Source organism: Macaca nemestrina, chromosome 3 (genome assembly GCF_043159975.1).
Source record: "Macaca nemestrina isolate mMacNem1 chromosome 3, mMacNem.hap1, whole genome shotgun sequence".
NCBI lineage: Eukaryota > Metazoa > Chordata > Mammalia > Primates > Cercopithecidae > Macaca > Macaca nemestrina.
The window spans coordinates 30,940,648-30,956,904 of NC_092127.1; the positions used below are offsets into that span (position 1 = coordinate 30,940,648).

Below are 16,257 nucleotides of genomic sequence, written 5' to 3' on the forward strand. Positions count from 1 at the left end.
AAAGTATGAATCCATTGTTACCTACCATGATATTGACCAACCCTGTAGCTAAATTATATTCAGCTGAAAAAAAAATGTTCATATGTGGTTATTCAACAATATTTTAAATGGTTATAACTGCCACTTACAAGTACTATAGTCCAACTAGAAAAGTTTAATGCAGGTATTTTGCCAATTGCATACATTTAGACAACATTTTAGTAATTTTATTGTGCAAGTCAGTCTCTTCCAAACTTTTTCAACACTTAAAAAAGAAAATTTAGCTGGGTGCAGTGGCTCGTGCCTGTAATCCCAAAACTTTGGGAGGCTGAGGCGGGCAGATTACCTGAGGTCAGGAGTTCGAGACCAACCAACATGAAAAAACCCCGTCTCTACTAAAAATACAAATTAGCTGGGTGTGGTGGTGCATGCCTGTAATCCCAGCTACTCAGGAGGCTGAGGCAGGAGAATCGCTTGAACCCAGGAAGCGGAGGTTGCAAAAAAAAGAAAAAATAGCCACCAGGTCTTGCCACGTTGCCCAGGCTTGTCTCAAATCCCTGGGCTAAGCAACCCTCCTGCCTCAGCTTCCCAAGTAGCTGAGAGTACAGGCATGTTCCAGTATGCCCAGCTTTTTTCAACCTTTAAAAATTTGCTTTTGTCTTTATAAAACATTATAGGAGTTCTTAAGATGTAATTTGTATACCTACCAAAATGTAATTTTATTTTTGGCATGAAATCCAAAACCGAAGGGATTAAATTTTGATTCATTTTTTATAAACCCTTATACATTAAGAAATTAGAGAAATTAAGTTTTATTTTTGTGGAAATAAAAAGTATAAAACATTTTTAAAAGAAGACGCATCACATAGAAAAGTACAAACCAGCAAGTGACAAGTTAATATTTGTTGAATGAACAGTAACGTATAGCATGACCATTATTAGTATTTAAGCTGATTATGTAGTAATTCACATATCAGAGGTGCCTCATTCATATGTCATCTCTGACATTCTTAGGTGTGGCATACCATTTCTTAAAAGTAATAGCAATCCCATGCACAGCACTTACTATATCTCAGGCCTTGTTCTAAGCATTTTCCTTGTGTGTATCTCATATTTCCTTTAACCCTGGCAACAATCCTTTGAGGGAAGTAGTAGTAGTATTCCCACTTTTTTTTTTTTTTTTTTTTTTTTTAAGAGAGAGAGTCTTGCTCTGTCACCCAGGCTGGAGTGCAGTGGTACAATCATAGTTCATTGCAGCCTTGAGCTCCTGAGTTCATGTGATTCTACCACCTTAGCCTCCCAAGTAGCTGGGATGACAGGCGTACACCATCACACGTAACTTTAAAAAACAATTTTTTTAGAGACGAGGTCTCAGTATGTCACCCAGGCTGGTCTCAAACTCCTGGGCTCAAGCAATCCTCCTGCCTCAGCCTCCCAAAGTGCTGGGATTACAGACATGAGCCACTGTGCCCAGCCTCAAATTTGTAATTCTTAAACATAAACAAAATTGCATTGTTCTCAATGACAGATGGAGCTAAATTTAATTTATTCACTCTTTCACTCTTATGAATGAAGATTACACTGCAAGAATGAGACAGGTTCAATGTTGATTTATATTTTTTAATTTTTTAATAGTTGTAAATGCTAAGAAACCTTATTCACATAAATAAGTAGGTGAAAATAGAAGGAGTTTATAATAGCATGTAATTATAATATTTCTTCCAAAATATATTTTTAAAAATCACCATATTCTCCCCATTTACTCTGATGTAATTATTATGCATTGAATACTATATAAAAGTATCTCAGTCAGGTGGGGTGGCTCACGCCTGTAATCCCAGCACTTTGGCAGGCTGAGGCAGGTGGATCACCTGAGGTCAGGAGTTCAAGACCAGCCTGGCCAACATGGTGAAACCCCCTCTCTACTACAAACACAAAAATTAGCTGGGCATGGTATCAGACACCTGTAATGGTGTCAGACAGCTATTCGGGAGGCTGGGGCAGGAGAATCTCTTGAACCCGGGAGGTGGAGGTTGCAGTAAGCCAAGATCGCGCCATTGCACTCCAGCCTGAGTGTCAAGAGTGAAACTCTATCTCAAAAAAAAAAAAGTATCTCATATACCCCATAAATATATACACCTATGTATCCACAAAAATTAAAAATTGAAAACTGAAAAAAATCACCATGTTCTATCATCAAAAATTAGATTGGTGTCCAGCACATGAAAACTCCTTATTAAAAGTTAACATTAACTTCCAATTGTTTTTAAACAGACTTTCTATTATTTTTCCAGTCCTTATAGGATTGTAATCCTTATAGGATTACAAGGTATTTTGACATCTGTGAGGGCAAAATTTTCACTTACTCTTTGTCATATTTTCCTGTTTTTCTAATTTAAATTTTTATTTTTAATAGACAATAATTGTATATATTCGTGAGGTACTATGTGGTGTTTTGATATTTGTATACATTATGGAATGATTATGTCAAGCTTATCTATCACCTCATATACTTTTTTGCAGTGATAGCATTTAAAATATATATATTTTTGCAATTTTGAAATATACATTATTACTAGCAATGGTCACTGTGCTGTGCAATACATCTCGAAAACTTATTCCTCCTAAATAAAACTTTGTACCCTTTGGTCAACATCTCCCTGTCCCCATCCGACATTCTACCCCCAATCCCTGGTAACTGTACTCTCTGCTTCTATGAGCTCCACTTTTTTAGATTCTACATAAAAGTGAGATCACATGGTATTTGTGTCTTTGTGCCTGGCTTATTTCACTTGCATAATGTCCTCCATCCAGGTGTATCTGTGTTTCAAATGACAGAATTTCTTTCCTTTTTTAAGGCTGAATAGTATTCCATTGTGTATATATACCACATTTTCTTTATCCATTCCCGTTGATGGACACTTAGGTTGATTCCTATCTTGGCTATTGTGAATAGTGCTGCAATGAACATGGGCATGAGGACATCTTTTCAAAATACTGATGTCAGTTCTTTTGAATATATACCTGAAAGTGGGATTGCTGGCTTTTCTCTTTCAAAACAAATTTTTTGGACTCATAGATATCTTTCCTAGTAGATTTTATGATTGACTTGTCAAGTTTTAAAAATTTGAGTAGCAGTATTTATTAAAATAAATTAAATTTTAGGTTAATTTCAGCATATTTGATATCATTCCATACTGCTTCTTCTCACCCAGGAACCCAATAAGTCTCTCCATTTTACAAGCCTTTTCTCATGTTCCACAATAATGTTTTATAGTTTTCTTTTCATGGATTTCACATATTTCTTTTTGAATTTACAATCACATGTATTTTAGTTACTTTAAATGTATTTTTTATTTCTCCTCCCTCTCTCTCTTGCTTTCTTCCTTTTTTCTTTTCTCTTTCTTTCTCTCTTGTCATCCCAAATAGACCGTAAACTCTTGTAGGATTGGGAATGGATTGCCCTTATAACTTCGTAAGTGCCTAGGATAAAGCCATGCTAGACTGGTTGCTAAGGAAAGAAATACTTGTTGAATAAATAAATAAATGAAAGGTTTGATTCACAAACTAGAAATGCAACGAGAAGAATCTGGGGGGTTTGCCAGGAAAAGCCTCAAAAGAATTATAATCCCTCACAAATGGATAATAAATTGCGGCTTGGTTATTCCATAGACCAGACCTAACGAGAAAAAAATGACTTGGCTGTTGGACAAATTCTCCCAACGTGGATTCGCTCAGACAAGATCCAGAGGAGATAAATATATGCTTCTGATTTCTTCAGACTTTGAGAAAAAACGCCAACTTTTTCTACCTGTGAGGCCCTTTGAAACACTATTTCTATTGAATAATACAAGGATAAATGCCTCCTGAATGTTACAGATTTAAATTGCCTTTTAAACAAGAAATGTGGGCTGGGCGCGGTGGCTTATACCTGTAATCCCAGCATTAGTAGAGATGGGGTTTCACTGTATTGGCCAGACTGATCTTGAACTCCCAACCTCAGGTGATCCACTCGCCTTGGCCTCCCAAAGTGCTGGAATTACAGGCGTGAGCCACCGCGCCCGGCCCATGTTTCTTATTTAAAAGGCAATTTCAATCTGTAACATTCAGGAGGCATACATCCTTTTTAAAAGAAAATTTTTGTTTATCCTTGTATTATTCAATGGAAATAGTGTTTCAAAGGGTCTCACAGGTACAAAAAGTTGGCATTTTTTTCTCAAAGAAATCAGAAGCATATATTTATCTCCTCTGGATCTTCTCTGAGCGAATCCACATCTACATGATGTTGGTCCTGGAGATGGGATAAAGGTTCCTTTTGTACCTCATTTTCACTTTCAAACCACTCCTAAATCTCCCTAAAAATCTCCAGCTTTGAATCTCATGGCATCAGTTTATACCACCTACTATCCCTCATGGTCACTTGCCGTCATTTCTCAGATGTTAGCAGCTTAGTGTGGGCTCACTTTCTCCAACAGTACACATAGCATAATTCTAAGTAATTTTAATATCCAGAAGGGTCAGCCTTCATGTCTTAGCCTCACTTCTTTCACCTCCCTTCTTCCTGTGATTGGGCCTTTCACCCTGTATCAGCCACTCACAGTGAGATCAGACCCTAGACTTTAACATACTCAGTAACAGTAACTCCATATTTCCCATGTCCAGCATTCTCCATGTCTCATACCCCTACCCCAGCCATTCTTTCACTCCATTGAAGTCTACCATCCCTGACTCTACTGCCTTTACTCTATGCCTCCTTATTTCCAGATTCTCTCATTCCTTGTTGCTTAGCATACATCCGTTGGTCAACTGTAATCACTCCCTGGCAGACGGTTATAGTTGTCCACAAAAATCCATCCTCTCCTTTCTCAAAAGTGACAGAATTGTAGCTAAGCACATAGTTAATCGTACATATGACATTTCCTGATATTTAAGTGTAGCCATCAGACTAAAATTTTGCCAGTGGAATATAAACCGAAGTACTATGTGGCACCTGCAGGCTAGGCCCTTAAAGCAAGGGCTTCCTCTTCAAGCTTTTCTTCCGCCTCCTGGTAACTGGTAAAAGATGTGTCTGCCAATCAGTTTCTATGATTCAAATGAGGAAAATGCACTAGGATGTGGAAGAGAAACAAGATGGAAAGATGGATCCCCAGTCCCTAAATGATTCTTTGAAGATGAGACCCAGTGACCTGAAATGGTCACTTCTGACTATTGCTTGAAGTAGAAATAAATATCTGACTTAAGTCACAGAATTAATGTTGGGTTGCTTTGTTACAGCAATCTAGCTGTGTTCTAAATGACACAACTCTCAACTTATTTGGCGCTCTCTCACTTGCTAATACTAGCATGGAAAAACCACAACCCTGGTTAAAACTCTCTCTCTTCCTCTCCTGCATTCATCCATGGAGTCTGGCCAGAGAAAACTCTTGATGATTAGATTCTTGGCCACCAAATTCCAGTATGATTTTAATGCTGCCTAGCAATCATACCATATCTTTCCAGTACCTTCACTTCCCACCCACCTAGACAAATGATTTTTGCCCTTTCTCAGACCTCCAACACTTTGTCTCCCAACCTCACTCTTCACGGATAACCAGCATCTGTTTCATGAAGGGAACTGAGGCTTCAGAAGAGAATTTCAACCACCTCTTATTTCCCTACCCTCTCACATCTGTGCCCATGTTTTCGTCCATTTTGTGCTGCTGTAAAAAAATACCCGAGACTGGGTAATTTATGAAGAAGAGAAATTAATTTTCTCGCAGTCTGGAGACTGAGAAGTTTAAGGCACCAACAGTTTTGGTTTTCTGGTGAGAGCTGTTCTCTGCTTCCAAGATGGTGCATCATCCGAGGAGATGCAGGCTATGTTCTCACATGGTGGAAGGCAGAGGAGCAAGTGAGCTGAATGCCGAATGAAGCCTCGTTTATAAAGGGCTTTAACCCACTCATGAGAGAGGAGCCCTTGTGGCCTAATCATCTGTTAAGGCCCCAGCTCTGAGTACTGTCACACTGACAACACCTGAATTTCAGAGGGGACACATTCAACCCATAGCAGCCAATATTCTGTCTTCCCTTGCCTCCTGTTATTGTGGATATAATGTTCTGTACTCCTATTTATGACCAACACGTCCACATTTGCACCAGCTCTCATCCCTTCTTGGCTATTCAAAGACATTCCTCCAAAGAGTCTCCTTTCTCCCCCACATCATCACATTAAACCGGGTGTGGTGGCTCATGACTGTAATTCCAGCAACTTGGGAGGCTGAGGTGGAAGGATGGCTTGAGCCCAGGAATTTGAGATCACCCTGGGCAACATAGCAAGACCTCCATCTCTAAAAATAAAAAGAACTATTTTAAAAATGTTTAGCCTGGCATGGTGGCTCACACCTGTAACCTCAGCACTTTGAATGGCTGAAGTGGGTAGATGGCTTGAGCCGAGGAGTTTGAGACCGGCCTGGGCAACATGGTGAGACTCCGTCTCTACAAAAAAAAGTTTTAAATTAGCTGGGTGTGGTGGTGCACATTTGTAGTCCCGGCTATTCGAGATGCTGAGGTGGGACGATTGCTTGAGCCCAGCAGGTTGAGGCTGCAGTGAGTCATGGTCACGCCACTGCACTCCAGCCTGGGCAACTGAGTAAGACCCTGTCTCAAAAAAACAAAATTTTTTTTTCAAGTATACACAAAAGTAGACAGGATAATGAACCTTGTATATCATTACCCAGTTTCAACTATTAGAAACATTTTACCAATCTTATGTCATTTACTCTTCTTCCCTACATTTTCTAAAGTTTTTTTCTTATTTTGAAAACCTTGCCTTTGTCTGTTTTCTGAAGTATTTTAAAGCAAATCCCAGACATCATATTATTTTGCCTATAAATACTCCAATACACATTTCTAACATAATGACTTTTAAAAATGTCAGTCACAACAGCAATTATCATATCTAACAAGTTTAAATATACAACTAGGTATTAAATTTCCCAGATTGTTTCAAAAAACTTTTTTTTTATGTGGATTTGTTCAAATCAGCCTTTGAACACATTATATTTGGCTGGCATGTTTTTTAAGTCTTTTGTCATCTCTTAACAGTATTCCCCCCCCCATGTTTTCATGCCATTTATTTGACTTATTTTTAAAAAACAGATCATTGTTTCCTGTAGAAGTTCCCACATTCTGGATTTGGCTCTTGCATCCTCATCGTTTTGTTTAACATGTTCATCTTTCTTCCATATTTCCTGTGTATTGGTAGTTATATCTAGACACTTGATTCCCTTCTCTCTTGAATTCATCCCAGTCATGCTTTCACCATGCTGGGGCTCAGAACAGGATACCCCAAAGTATGGCACTTTGCCATGCTATGTATTTCGAATGAAAAGGGATTTGAAGGCCTCAGAAGCAAGGTCTCTCTGATGTTCTTCTATTCTCCTGTCTCTCACCCCATTTTCTCCCCAAAAGCCAATCATGGAAACCAGAATTCTCTTCCCCAAGGTGGTTCACAGAAATGAGAATTCCTGTCCCCAAAAGCAAGCCATAAAACCTAGAAAGATCACTCTCTCCCTTCTTCCTTCTCTCTTCTCCCTGGAGACCCTCACTCCAGAGGGGTCATGCCCCACACCAGAGAGGAAGAAACGTTACACAGAGAGGCCAAGAAGAATCTGGACAGGCCTTGCTGGACATCCCCTCTTAGCCTGTTACTATTAGAGCACACACTTTTTGCCTAATCACATGTCTACATGGCTGTCCATTCTTTGTTGAATCTATGCATAAAAAGTTCTCCCACGACTTTAGGGCTTCATTTCTGAAGGCTCTTGTGTCATGTCAAACTTTGATTATATCAATCTGTTGCTTTTCTCCTGTTAACCTGTTTCGTTATAGGAATGTCAGCTGTGATCCTTACGATGGGGAGGAAAGGTACCACCTTCCTCTTCCTGCAACCACAATTGTTGCTCTAAAGCTATGTGTGTCTTCAAGTTTGTTAGTGACCCGCGTTGCTAAATCTAATGGTCTCAACCCTCATCTTCCTCGATCCATCAGCAGTATTTGACACTATCAATCACTTTCTCCTCATTAGTGGGTTTCATTATTAGGCTTACAGGACACCACACTTTTTGTTGTTTTACTTTTACCTCATTTTTTGCTCCCTGTCAGTCTCTTTTCCTGCTGGCTCCTCTTTATGATTCCTACCTCTAAATGGTGGCATGCTCTTGGATTAGTTCTTACTCTCTTTTCCTCTGCATCTGCATTGACTCCATGGTGACCTCATCTAGTTCTCAGGCTTTAATAACTGTTTTTACATGCTGAATTCTGGTTTTGGGGTTGTTGTTGTTGTTGTTTTGAGACAGTGTCTCATTCTGTCGCTCAGGCTGGAGTGCAGCGGCGTGATCATGGGGCTCACTGCAGCTTCGACTTCCTAGGCTCAGATGATCCTCCCCCTTCAGCCTCCCGAGTAGCTGGGACCACAGGCGAGTGCAACCACACCTGGCTAATTTTTGTATTTTTTGTAGAGATGGGGTTTTGTCATGTTGCCCAGGTTGGTCTCTAACTCCTGGGCTCAAGTAATCGGCCCACCTTAGCCTCCCAAAGTTATGGGTTTACAGGCGTGAGCCACCATGCCTGACCCCTGTACGGGCTGACTTCTTAATTTGTAGCTTCAGCCTGGATCTCACCCAAGAAATCAGAATTCATATAACCAAACTGTGTCTTTGATATATCCATTCGAATGTCTAAAAAGTGTCTCAGGTTGATCACATTAATCATTTAACACATGACTTCCTTCCAAATCTGCTTCTCTTGTAGTTTGCTTCATTTCAGTTGATGGCAACTCTGCCTTTCCAGTTTTTCAGGCCAAAAATCTTACAGTCATTCTAGACTTTTTCTTTCTCTCTACCCGTATCCAATCTGTTGGCAAATTCAGGTGACTCTACTTTCAAAATATACCCCAAATCTGGTCATTTCTCACCACCTCTACTACCATCATCTTGATTCGGTCCACTGCCACCTCTTACCTCATATCGTGGCCTCCTAACTGTTCTCTCCTCTGTTCTTATCACAGCAGTAAAGTGGTTTTTTAGAAATGTAAGTTACATGAGGACACTCCTCTGCTCAAAATGCCCCAATGATTTTCTATCTGCTTAGAGTAAAAGCCGACAGACCCTCCACGTCCTGCCCTACTAATATTTCCCTGACACATCTCCCAATATTCTCCTTCTTCACTTATACCACTCCAGCCACTCTTGTTTCTAGCATATGCCTCACACTGTTCTCAACTTGGGCCTTAGTATTTGGTGTTCTGCCTGGGCTGTTCTTCCCTGAACCTTTCTCACCTCCTTCAGGTTTTGTCCTTTCCCAACCACCCTCTTCAAAACTACATTCCCCTAAAAGTACAAGTGAGGAATCAATAGGCATAGCATTTGTGTTTCTTTTTGACTTTTATTATTACTTTCTCAATCTTCCCATTCTTTGCCAGCATTTGTGTTTTGATAAATATTGCCAGATTACCATCACCAATAATGTATAAGCATGTAAGTTTCCCCCATAGATTGACCAACTGAGGCTACTGTTGAATTTTTGACAATCACCGTATAGTTTTAATTGGCATTCCTTATGAGAGCCATTTTAATTGGCATTCCTTTGAGAGCCATTTTTATTTCCATGTCTGAAAACTGTAAGCTCATATCCTAGGCTCACTTTTCTAAGGATATTGGTGTTTCTCTTATTTGTAGAAGCTGTTTGTACATTAGGGAAATGAGTACTTTGTCTATGATATGAGTTGGAATAAAATTTTCCTAGTTTGTCATTTGTCTTTGACTTTATTTATGGTGGGTTTTTCTACGCAGAATTTTTTTTAATTGGAAGTCTAATTTATTCATATTTTCTTTTATGTGTTCTAAGTATTATATTTTAAAAGTCCTCTCCCACCTGAGATAAATATACATATTTTTTCATCAAACTTTTGAACATATTTATATTTTTTTATCTATCTGGAATTCGTTTTGGGACAAGATGTGAAGTATACTTCTAACTTTAATTTTTTTTCCAATATGGCCACCCATTTGTCTCCATACCATTTATTGGATACTCCACTGTTTTCTCCATGACATGAAATGCAGAATGAAAGGCAGAATTTAATGGTTGTGAACTGAAGTTGAGGTACCAGCATTTTCTCTTTGTGAAACCTGTTCTGGCAGAGCCCTTCTGCATGCCACTGAGAGCGGCAAACAAGTCAAACCTGTAAAGTGCTGAAAGCCCACACCCAGAAAGTGCATGGATAATGTCTCCAAATTGTAGCTTGAGATGTTGTGAGCACATGATTCTGATATAATTAGTTCTCCACCCCACGCACATTCTCTCCAATATTGTTAAAGGGTGGCAAAGAATAGTCACATAGTTTTTGGTTGTTTGTTTTGCAGACTGATTCCATCTCCATTCGATGAAGACCACACCTTAATACTTGCAAATCATCTTGAACTATGGATAACAAAGGTGCTACTGCAATCCTCACGTTATCTTTTAGATTTTCAGACTTTTGTGATTTCAGCATTCTAGGCTTAATGAAGTTTTATTTAAATTGTATAAATGTATCCATCTGTGCTTAACTAACTGAAACAGAGCCACTGGATGTAGAGAATGAGGGCTGAAGCTTTGGGGGATGGGATACAACTTTCAAATTGGTGATATCATATGAGACCATTATAGGTAGTTTACCTGGCATCTGTCTACTAGGCTGCTTTTTAAACTAGGACACACATCTATTGTTTAGTGATAATTATACTGATAAGGACACGAAGAGACTGTAAAATCCTGCTGAACTATCTGAAATAGTTTTGTATCATTAAAAGTAATTATGAGAAATACATTTTACATTTTAAGGCTATTTGACTGTATTTCTTAATGGAAGTACTTAGTGGTTAGGAGTTTTTTCAAGACACAAACAGGAGTGCAATCTGGATTCTTCTATTTTTTCTCTGAATGACTTTAGCTAGTTATCTAACCTCTGTAAGCCTTAATTTTTTCCTATGTAAAATGGTGATGATAATAATAGTACTTACTATTATAGAGATTAGTGAGAAACTCTATTTAGAACATAAGTGCTAAGGCATTTCCACTGAATCTTATTAGCAAAGATCAAAAAGTTTAAAAATACATTTGTTGGTAAGAGTCTGGTGGAGATAGGTACTCTCATACACTGCTTGGGAGAGTGTAAATTAGTGTAGCCATTACATAAGACAGTTTGGCAATACTTACCAAAAATTAAAGCCCACATACTTTATTTTTTAATTGTATGTATGTATATTTGAGACAGGATCTCACTCTGTTGCCCACGGTGCAGTGCAGAGGCGTGGCTCACCCGAACCTCGACCTCCTGGGCTAAAGTGATCCTCCCATCTCGACCTCCCAAGTAGCTGGGACTACAGGCATGCACCACCATGCCCGGCTAATTTTTGTATTTTATGTAGAGATGGAATTTCGCCATGTTGTCCAGGCTGGTCTTAAACTCCTAGGTTCAAGAGATCTGCCCACCTCAGACTCCCAAAGTGCTGGGATTATAGGCATGAGCCACTGTGCCTGGCTCACATACATACTTTACCACCAGCAATTCCTCTTGCTAGAATTTTTCAAACAGATGTACTTGTAAATGAGTGAATTGATACCTATATGTGGATATTTATTGTAATACTGTTATGGTAGGAAAAGTATGGAAACAACTAAAATCTCCATCTATAAGGGGCTGCTTTGATGGATTTATGCAATCAAATACAGGTTGAAAATCCCTTATCCAAAATTCTTAGGAACAGACATGTTTCAGATTTTGGATATTTTTGGATTTTGGAATATTTGCATATACATGATGAGATATCTTGGGACTCAAGTCTAAACACAAAATTCATTTATATTTCATGTATACTTTATACACATAGCCCGAAGGTAATTTTATACAATATTTTTAACAATTTTGTGCATGAAACAAAGTTTTGACTTCAACCTGTCACATGAGGCCAGGTATGGAATTTTCCACTGTGGCATGTGAGCCCTCAAAAAGTTTTGGATTTAGGGAGCATTTCAGATTTCAGATTTTTGGATTAGAGATACGCAATGCTATGGTTTGGAAGTTTGTTCCACTAAACCCCATGTTGACATGTGATTCCCGATGTTAGAGGTGGAGCCTAATGCAAGGTGTTTGGGCCTTGGCAGTGGATCCCTCATGAATGGATGAATCCCCTCCCACCTCCCAGGGGAGAGGAGTGAATCAATTTTCACTCTATTAGTTCCCACAAGAGCTGGTTGTTAAAAAGAGCCTGGCACCTCCTCTTTCTCTCTTGATCTCTGCACACACCAGCTCCCCTTCACATTCTTCTAGGAGTGCAAGCAGCCCATGGCCCTTACCAGATGCAGAATCACAATCATGAACTTTTTCAGACATCACAATAATGAGCCAAATAAACCCTTTTTTCTTTATAAATTACCCAGTCTCGAGGCACAGTGGCTCATTCTTTAATCCCAGCATTTTGGGGGGCTGAGGCAGGTGGATCGCTTGAGCCCAAGAGTTCAAGATGAGCCTGGGTAACAAAATGAGACCCTGTCTCCACAAAAAAAAAAAAAAAAAAAAAAGGCTGGTGTGATGGTACACGCCTGTGGTCCCAGCTACAAGGGAGGCTGAGGCAGGAGGATTGCTTGATTCTGGAAGGTAGAGGCTGCAGTGAGCCATGATCATGCCGCTGCACTCCAGCTTGAGTGATAAAGTGAGACCTTGTCTAAAAAAAATAAAAAATTAAAAATAAATAAATAAATAAATAAAATAAATTACCCAGCCTCAGGTTTTTCTCTATAACAACACTAAATGACTAAGACACTCAACCTGAACCATGCCAGAAAAAAGAATGAGGAAACATTCATGTTACGACATGGGGTATTGCCAAGATATGGTGTTAACTAGAAGAAGGAAAGTATAAAACAGTGCAAAAATGAGTGGCAAGTAGATGATACATGTACATATTTGCTGTATAATCACAGAAAATGGTAGCACTAAATTTCTCTAAAGCTTGAATTTGGGTAGTTGAGTGGCCAAGAAAATTTTCACTATGTATTCCTTTTCATCTTTTGATTGTACTTTGTGAATGTGTAGCTTTTTAAAAAATAAAATGGGCTGGGCACAGTGGCTCATGCTACTTTGAGAGGCCGTGGTAGGAGGATCACTTGAGTTCAGGAGTTCAAGATCAGCCTCAGCAACAAGATGAGACCTCCATCTCTGCAAAAAATTAAAATTTTAGTGAGGCATTGGGGAACAGGCCTGTAGCCCCAGCTATTCGGGAGGCTGAGGCAGGAGCATTACGTGAGCCCAGGAGGTCCACGGTGCACTTCAGCCTGGGTGACAAAGTGAGACCCTGCCTCTAAAAAATAAGTAAATAAATAAATAAATAAAATAAAATAAAACATATATAAAATATATGGAACACTCATGACACAGGATAAGCATGCAATAAATGTCAACACTTATTTAAAATGTTCACTTAATGATAAGGATTATCTTCCACTAAAATGAAGATATCCAGAGACTAAAAAAAAAAATACCTGTTTAAAAATGGAAATACTAGGCCAGATGCGGTGGCTCACACCTGTAACCCTAGCACTTTGGGAGGCCGAAGGAGGAGGATCACATGAGCCTAGGAGTTTGAGGCTGCAGTGAGTTATGGTTCCACCATTGCACTCCAGCCTGAGTGACAGAGACCCTGTCTCAAAAAATATTATGATATATAAGTACTTTTAAACAATTGGTCTTAGTTTTAAGTTATAAGGGCATTTTTTGGGGGGACACATGAAGTCCTACAATCTGGTCCTTTATCATTTACATCTCTAATAAAGGTATTAAAATATCCGTAATTTTAAAAAATCTACTTATATGCAAAGAATATGACTAGAAGGAAAAGTTTTCATATACAAATGAAAATTTCTCATGATTTAGTCTTTGAGCCATTGGAGGTTTGGTAGATAATAGATGTCATTTAAACTTCTCTCAAACATTACCAGATTTTGAAAAATGAATAAAAATATTGAACATATTTTAGATAGATTTATTTATATATAGTTGTGTTTTGTTTATAGTCCTGAGCTTTGAGCAAATCTGGATAAATTGAGAAAAAATGAAAAATGGATAATTTGTTTCCATTTGTGTTTTCTTTCTTTCTTTTCTTTTTATCTTTTCTTTTTTTTTTTGAGATGGAGTTTCACTCTGTTGCCTAGGCTGGAGTGCAGTGGTGCGATCTTGGCTCACTGCAACCTCCACCTCCCAGGTTCAAGTGATTTTCCTGCCTCAGGCTCCTGAGTAGCTGTCACTACAGGCATGCGCCACCATGCCCGGCTAATTTTTGTATTTTCAGTAGAGACGGGGTTTCAACATGTTGGCCAGGCTGGTCTCGGACTCCTGACCTCAAGTGATCTGCTCGCCTCAGCCTCCCAATGTGCTGGTACTACAGCCAAGAGCCACTGCACCTGGCTCTTCCTCCCTCCCTCTTTTCTTTTTTTTTCTCTTTCTCCTTTCCTTTCCTCTCCTCTCCTCTCCTCTCTCCTTTCCTCTCCTTTCTTCTTTTCCTTTCTGTCTCCCTCCTTCCCTCCCTCCCTTCCTCCCTCCCTTCCTCCCTCCCTCTTTTCTTTCTCCCCTCCCCTCCCCTCCCCTCTCCTCTCCTCTCCTTCCAACAGATCTCACTATGTTGTCCATGCTGGAGTGAGTGGCTACTCACAGGTGCCATTATAGCACACTGCAGCCTTGAACTCCTGGCCTCAAGTAGTCCCACCTCAGCCTCCTGAATAGCTGGAACTACAGGTGCACACCACATGCCTCACTTCTTTTTCCATTTGACTTATATGTATTCAGGCCATCAGGCTGTTCTGCCTTTTTTTTCAATAAGCTACACATGTAGGTTTCTCACTTTTATTAAATATTCCGTTATTGACATTCTATTTTGTTCTCTCTTACACTTGGTAATAACAGCTTCACATATTTTATCGGTTTTTAATTTCTTAGACATAAACATTGATATGGTTTGGCTGTGTCGCCAACCAAATCTCATCTTGAATTGTAGTTTCCATAATCCCCGCGTCATGAAGAGAAGTGAATCATGGAAGTGGTTTCTCCAATCCTGTTCTCGTGATAGTGAGTTAGTTCTCACAAGATCTGGTGGTTTTATAAGGGGCTTGCTTCCCCCTTAGCTGGGCATTCATACTTCTCCTTGCTGCCACCATGTGAAGAAGGATGTGTTTGTTTTCCCTTCCGCCATAATTATAAGTTTCCTGAGCCCTCCCCAACCATCCTGAACTGAACTGTGAGTCAATTAAACCTCTTTCCCCCTTTTTTTTTTTTGGAGATGGAGTCTCACTCTGTTGCCCAGGCTGGGTTCAGTGTCACAGTCATAGGTCACTATAGCCTTCAGCTGTTGGGCTCAAGCAATTCTCCCACCTCAACCTCCCATGTAGCTGGGACTACAAGCATCCACCACCACACCTGGCTAACTTTTGTATTTTTAGTAGAGATGGGGTTTTACCATGTTGGTCAGGCTGGTCTTGAACTCCTGGTCTCAACTGACCCACCCACCTCGGCCCCGCAAAGTGCTGAGATTACAGGCGTGAGCTACCATGCCTGGCCAAACCTCTTTCCTTTATAACTTACCCAGTCTTGCCAGGCACACTGGCTCATGCCTGTAATCTCAGCACTTTGGGAGGCCAAGGCAGGTGGATCACCTGAGGTCAGGAGTTCAAGACCAGCCTGGCCAACATGGTGAAACTCCATCTCTACTAAAAATACAAAAATTAGCTGGATGTGGTGGTGTGCACCTGTGATTTCAGCTACTTGGGAGGCTGAGGCAGGAGAATCGCTTGAACCTGGAGGGCGGAAGTTGCAGTGAGCCAAGATGGCACCACTGCACTCCAGCCTGGTGACAGAGAGACACCTCGTCTCCAAAAAAAAAAAAGTTACCCGTCTCAGGGATGTCTTTATTAGCACCGTGAGAATGGACTAATATAAAGTTTTTAGGCCTTGTTACATATATGTTAGCATATGTCCCTCTAGACTCTAATCTTGTAGCCTAGTATTTTCCAACATTTAAGAACACTTAGATCAAATAGCACATCTCCTATGAAATTGTTAGAAACCTGCAAAGTTGGATAGCCCAATTTTTCTCCCATTATTGTTAATGCAACCTCCATTTTACAACACATTTTATAATGCTCTGTCTCTTTCAGTAAACAGTGAACTCCTCAAAAGCAACAGCACTATTTTTCACTATTATAACT

The 16,257-nt window shown here is 39.7% G+C and overlaps 1 protein-coding gene across 9 annotated transcripts in view; it reads left to right on the forward strand.

Moving 5' to 3' along the window:
• Positions 1 to 16,257, forward strand: part of LOC105488640 (peptidylprolyl isomerase D) — a 55,336-nt gene that overhangs the window by 13,345 nt on the left and 25,734 nt on the right. For 8 of the 9 annotated variants that reach the window (XM_071092893.1, XM_071092890.1, XM_071092892.1 and 5 more), the window contains one exon: positions 10,383 to 10,455. The exons of the other annotated variant lie outside the window; for it this stretch is intronic. The gene's annotated coding sequence lies outside the window, so the exon portion shown is untranslated. The remainder of the gene's footprint in view (positions 1 to 10,382; positions 10,456 to 16,257) is intronic. 9 annotated transcript variants of the gene reach the window in all.